We start from the raw sequence: 6786 nt of genomic DNA on the forward strand, positions 1-6786 counted from the left end.
TTGAAAAGGGTAGCAAGAGTGTCAGCCAGCTCTGCCGCACATATGGAGAGGATTTCATTGGGAATGTGATAATCAATCAGGCCCTGATGCCTTCTTCTTTGCCAGTCTACTTAGCACTTTAGTTACCTCCTTGCAGGTGAAGAAGGGGTATACCACAAAAGAAGAGGCATCCACTGGGGGGACATCTGACAATTCGCAGCCACTCAATACCACTGATGTGCCTGCAAAAAGGAGCTCAGCCTGCTCCTTCTTGTTCAAGGTGAAGGTGCTATCCCACCGTCTCAGCGGAAGGATGTCCCCGCCGCTTCTGGGTTTGGTGAACTGGAGGGCCTGAAAAACCGTCGTTGTGTCGGTTGAAGCTAGGAAATCCTGCCAGTGTTGCTTCTTGAGTCGGTGAACTTCCTCCCAAAACCTGCCATTCCAGTAGCTATATCGGTCAGCATTAGTCGGCAAGGGGGACATCACTAGGAGACGTTGACACTTGTTCCTTGCTTTCACAAGGTGACCCAAGATATCCTTGTCCCACCAATTCTTGACTTTTCCTGGATTAACGTGAAGCTTCTTTCCCTGGCCCTGCCAAGCACCAAAAATGCAAGAAGTGAGTCTTTCTTCCACTGAGTCCACATCCAGCCGTGATGATTCAAGACTTAGCTGGTTGAGCTTGCATTCCAGCACCCTCCTCAGTTTGTCTTGGTCCAACTCCACCGGCCTAGGGGCCACCGTGTGGTATACCGGCTTCGGGGGGGAAAGCCTGAGAGTCGTAACAAGTTTCTGGTGGTCAGAGCCGTGGTTATCCAAACAAGTATTTGTCCTGTGGATCAGCTGGGAAGCGAGGAGGTTCGCCCAAATCAGGTCAATTGTTGTCCTGGCGCTCTGGCTGGAAACAAAAGTGGGAGAATCCCTTTGAGAGACCAATCTGAACCCGCGCCTTCCACACAACAAGACAAGGGACTTGGCGTCATTGTGGACATGGAAGTAGCCCGGCGGGTTCCAGGAACGGTGATGCAGATTTGAGTCCATCCCAATGAGTGTTGCCACCTTGCTATTGTTTACCGTATCCAGCCACCCTTGTACCTGATCCAGACCTGTCGTGGTACCTGGTGGGTTGTAAACATTTAGGGCCCGTAGATGGGGCCCGGTCAGTAGTGTCAAATCCAAACCAATAAAAAACTTACCGCTGCCTCCCAGAACTTTAATATTCTGGGATGCGAGTGATTTGCAGACGTAGGAGACCACCCGGTGCTTGTCCTTGAGGTCCTTTGGCTGGTGCTTGGGGCTGTAGAAAGTCCACCATGCCTCATGGTCAGGGGGAAGACATGTCAGCGGTTTTATCCAAGGCTCCTGAATGAGAAGGGAAATTACTGAGTCCGGCTCAGTGTTAAGGATACTATACATGGTTGCTCAGCTATTGTGAGAGTTCAACTGCACAATAAAGGAGGGCACAAAGTCTTCATTGCTACAAAGGGAAGAATGGTTATCTACAACAGAATTACTAGGAACATTAGGGGTTAGTGTAGGGCCTAAATTATTCATGACGTAAGTTATTTTTAAAGACAAGCCATGCCCGTTTCACCTCACACACCTTATCAAAAGGCGTGTGGGTTTCCCAAATTTCCTTGCCCTTTCCCGTGTACCTACAAATGACACATTGCTTCCCCGTTTGGTAAGCCATGTCCGGTGTGGAACTACTCTTTGGGGGAATAGAGTTTAGAGAGGGATGAGTGCGTGAAAAGCTGCCTCTCAGGTTGGGAGAGTAATATGGGACAAGAATAAGAGTATGGACTCTTAAAGAAAAGTGTGGCTGATGAAGTATTGAGAATAGTGCTTTCTAGACGAAATCAAGGGGGAAAATATACTGTAAAATATGTGGTAAAATAGGCTATGTAATTCTTATTCTGTGACCAGGGATGCAAAGTGACAATCTGATGGGGGACAAACAGAATGGGCCAAAAAGGCTCTACATTTATAGTGAGGGGACAACAGGTGGTTCTGAGACGAAGAGAAAGATGGGAACAGAGTACAAAAAGCCTCCAACAAGGTGACAAGGCAACAAACCAACAAGGCATCTACTACATGGCTTGGGATGACATAAGAGGAAAACAATAACCATGGCGCATCAGCCGCCATGCATCTGAGAAAGAGTTACGCCTTGCTGGAATATAGAGGAGTTAATTCTAGTGAACACTCAGGGTCCTTCCTAATAGTCTGGCTCTGTTTGATGGTGGACTTTCTCCCACTTTGAACCTGATTTTGTACATATTTTATTACCCATTGTGGAGGGCCATCCATGAAAGTGAATACTGAGAAGTTGAGGCGCCTTGTAGAGATGATTCTAGGCTATTATAAAGTGTCTGTGGGCGTGGATTACATGTACCAGAGTGATTTCTAGAGGGCGTTGGGCGGTGATCCCTTCCTGGTGAGTGTCTGAGTGATGTAATAAGGTTTTGATTAGGCTCACCACATCCACCCCCAAATTAGATGATGTCCCCATCATCCAACCTTGAGTGAGGTGTGACAAAGAGAGGAGAAAGAAAATAGGGCAAGGCAAAAGAAGACTGTGACGTGGCAAGTTGTTTTTTGGGCAGATTTTTTTGTATGTTTGATTTTCCTTCTAGCGTAAAAAGAATTGAGTTGAGTTTGAAGAATAGAAAAGATATGAACAAGTGAGACAGAAATAGGATTTGGTTGATTTATATTTCTTTAGTGAATTTTATGCTGTTTTTCTTGTTTGATTTTATAGTAATCTTCCAGGAAATAATGTGACAATGAAAAGGTATAGCTAGATGAAGAACTAAAGGAAAAATGTAACAAGAATTTTTAGTGGAAATGGGTGGAGAAACCACCCCCAAATTGGTGTGATCCTTGCGGCGTAGCTATCCTTAGTTTCGTCTCCAGGGCTGTTTATGTCATCCGCGCTAGAAGTTCCAGATCTGGGCGCTCCTCCTTCGTCGTTGCTCGCGCTTCCAATAGCAATCCATCGGCTTTCGCGCCATCAAGAGCTCCAATAGCTTTATTAGCCCCCTCCCGACTTGTGAACACAACCAGCGCAAATAACTCCATCCCAGATCCGACGTGTGGCGTAAAAGATTCTCTGATAGGTCCGTGCTCTTTTAGAGCTTCTGTGATGTCTGCGGCGGACGTTCCCGGCGCGATATTAAAGAGATAGATGGGCCAGAACTGTGCTAAGGAGATTTCTGCTGGCTGATGTGAAGGGACTTTATAATTTTCACTCATTTTGAAGGGTTTGTTACTGAGCTGATCACGAAAAATGCTTATCCGAACAGGTTGGCGAGATGTAAGTGTGTCGTGGTAAGAAAGCTCTCGCGAGATGGAGGAAAGAAACTGGGGAGTGCGCTGGTCGGTCAAACCCCTCAAACAGCAAGCACCACGCGATTCGTCTCCGGTCTAGCTTCTAGATGGTATTGTGCGCCGCGTTGTTAGCAAGGCCACCTTTGACTGAGGACGGCGCTACCGCTATCGCCTCAAGCACCATTTCCAGTCCAAGTTGTGCAAGCTATGCTTGATGTTTTTGTTTTTGGACCGGCCTAGGCCGGAAACTTGTTTTCTTTAATTTATACCGATGTTATTTTTACTGACCTGCCGAAAGCTCGAAGTCGGCGTGGTCGCAGAGATGTAGGCAAAAGATCATGTTACGGCCAGCCGAAAGCTGTGAGTCCTTGTGGTCACGGAGATGGGCCGAAGGTCATGTTACTGGCTAGACAAAAGCTTGTAGTCCGGCGTGGTCGCAGAGATCTAAGCCGATGGTCTTGTTCCCAACTAGCCGAAAGTCCGAAGTCCTCGGATTCTTCCGAGCAAAAGGAGAGCACCCAAAGCTACATAAAGGGGATTGAGATGATGACAAAAATCCACATCCACCCCCAAATTCCTCATTACTATCAGTCCTTGCTAAACCAACACACAAACTTCGCCTCTTCTCCTGTTGACCATGTCTTTTATTCCCGAATCGCCTGTTGATGGTGCCTGGGACCCAAACTCCCAAACAAACGCGCGCAGCGGTTACGGCGAAACCAATACTCCCTTATCTTTAGTAAATAATTATCCCCTAGGTTCACAAAACTATCCTATCTTAATCCACTCCGACGACGAAGATTTCATCGCTGGAGCACATGCAGCAGCCTCCTATGTTACTCGGTTTGTTGAGCTCCCGCAACTTCATGTTTTTCGGCAACGCCTCCGCCTCCTTGTCGCCAGAGCGCAATTCCAACATAATCAACCAACTAGAAGAGCTCGTCGAAATGGCCGTGCCCGCGGCAGTCGTCCGGTGGTCCTGGAATTCCGCCATGTTGAGCGCGAATTTGAGGCGCTGATAAATGGTAGCTTTGAGATTCAAATGGCCTACTAAGTAAGCCCCTAATTTCTTTTTTTTTTACTGAAATTAACTCTTTTATTTTACTAATTTATGCTTCCTATCGGCGACACCAGTCCCCCACTTCTTTTTCTCTTTCTTTTTTTTTTTTTTTTTTGTGTGTTTTTATTGGTTTAGCACTTATTTTTCGACCCCTGTTTTGACAGAAATCATCTTCTATTCTTTTCTTGAGTTATTCTTTTATATTTTATTTTTTTTTTGTTTTAAATCTTGAAAGCCCTTATAGATCTAACGTCTGAAATGTGAATAGCCATAGAAAATTTAATCTTTCCCAAAAAAAAGCAACGACACCAGAATAAAATCAGAGTTTTCTTGAATGGAACAGCTTCACATGAGGCGCCGCATACCTGCGCTTGAGTTCTTGACCGTCAAGTTCTTCTAAAGTATATGAGCCACTTTTTTCTTGTGATTTTATGCGGTACGGCCCATTCCAGCGGTTTTCAAAGAGCTTTCCCCACTGACTTTCTAGAGATTTATTGTACACAAGAACTAGGGATCCCGGCGCAAGCGGTCCTCTGTCTGTTTTCTTCTGATTCCAATATTCGGCAGAATTTTCCCTGGAGTCCTTCATGTTCTTGTAAGCCTCTTGCAAAATTGATTCTCTCCTCTCCAGTTGGCGAACTCTGGCAACTAGGAGGTCTGCGGTTGATTTTACTGACTCCCAATCAGTCCCTAAGAAAGTTTCCAGTTCGAGGTCAATTGGTAAAACTGCCGGTTGGCCAAACATGAGTTCATAAGGCGTATAACCAGTGGTTCTCTTTGTAGAAACTCTATCCGCAAAAAGGACAAGAGATAAGTAGCTGCGCCATTTCTTCCCGTCCGTCCCAGCCAGTTTAACCAAGGTATCTTTGATGGGCTGATGACCTCTTTCTACCATCCCGTTTGCTTCCGGATAATATGGCGTAGTGACTTTTACCATGGATCCTTTCTGCTTTAAGCAATCCTGAAGTTCCTTCCCAAATTCCGCCCCGCCGTCGACTACAACTGTGTGAGGTGCGCCACATCTGAAAATCCATTCGTCCGTAAACCACTGCGCAATCTTCTTAGCTTTAAGAGTTTCCAATCCCACAGCTTCGACCCATCCGGAGAGATCATCTCTTGCAATCACTAGGTATTTCCACTTTCCCGCTTTAATATGTACTGTATCCATACTGACGCGCCCAAAAATGGTAGATTTCCCTGTTGCGTGCTTATGTTCCAAAGGTTTCAAGGGGCTTCTCTTCTGACAGGCGTCGCAGGACTGGACCCAACTCTTGACTTTTCTTTTCATGTGCGGCCACCAAAACCTAAGCTTAGTCCGTTTGTAAGTTTCTTCCACTCCTCTATGGCCAAGTTGTTCGTGAAGCGCCTCCAGAATGTGTTCTTGGTATTTTGGATTGCTGATAACTAGTTGCGGGAAAGGTTTATTTCTCTTTTTAAGTTTGCCATCAGAGACCATGAAGCCGGCAGATTTAAGCTTTATGACTTTCCAATCCGCGTCAGAGGTATCTGTTGGCCTATTTAGAGTGAGCAAATATTCTTGAAGCTTGCCCCAAATTCCTTCTTGCTGAAATTGACCGCACTCCACCCCCAAATTTAAAGTGTTAACCTCTTTGACGCCAAAACCGGGGTGAGGCTTAATCCATTTCTCATCTTCGTCAAAACTGGGCTGCTCTCCTTCATCATTGTCTGGCGGTCTTCTAGATAATCCGTCGGGCATAGTGAAAGTTTTCCCAGGGACGTGAACCAAATTATAAGAGAATAATTGAATAAAAGCCACCCAACAAGTCATGGGAGCATTTGGAAGATCAGGTGAGTTAATCATTTCTATAAGGCTTTTAGCGTCCACTAAGAGGTCGAATTGCTGGCCCCAAAGCTGAGTTTGTAATTTTTTTAGGATTTTTGCGACGCCACAGAGCTCCAGTTTTGATTGAGAATATCTGGATTCCACCGGCGAAAAAACCACGGATTTGTATAAGACTGGCCTGTCTTTCTGGTTATCTTCTTGAGTGAGTACTGCTCCTGCCGCGATGTAGCTAGAATCCACCGCTAATTTTATTTTTCCCGCTCCTTCAGAGTAGTCCAATTTCTTTAGAGTTATATCATGACCTACTATCTGTTTCAAAAGATCAAACGCATCCTGGCACTCCTTTTTCCAGTTCCATTCCGCGTCTTTTCTGGTTAATTTTCTAAGCGGTGCGGCAAGCTCTGAAAGTCCCTTAATAAACATCCTGACATAGACGCAGACTCCTAGAAAACCTCGAACTTCCGTTGCATTTTTCGGTACCGGCCATGTTTCAATTTTATTTAGCTGTTTTTTCGAAATTCTTCTGCCCTCCTTGCACACAACATGACCTACAAGATCCAACGCGGGGACGCAGCATGCAAATTTCTTTCCCGAAATTGTGAGTCCAGCTTCC

The sequence above is a fragment of the Puccinia triticina genome, chromosome 2A, assembly GCF_026914185.1.
Source record: "Puccinia triticina chromosome 2A, complete sequence".
In the NCBI taxonomy this organism is placed as follows: Eukaryota; Fungi; Basidiomycota; class Pucciniomycetes; order Pucciniales; family Pucciniaceae; genus Puccinia; species Puccinia triticina.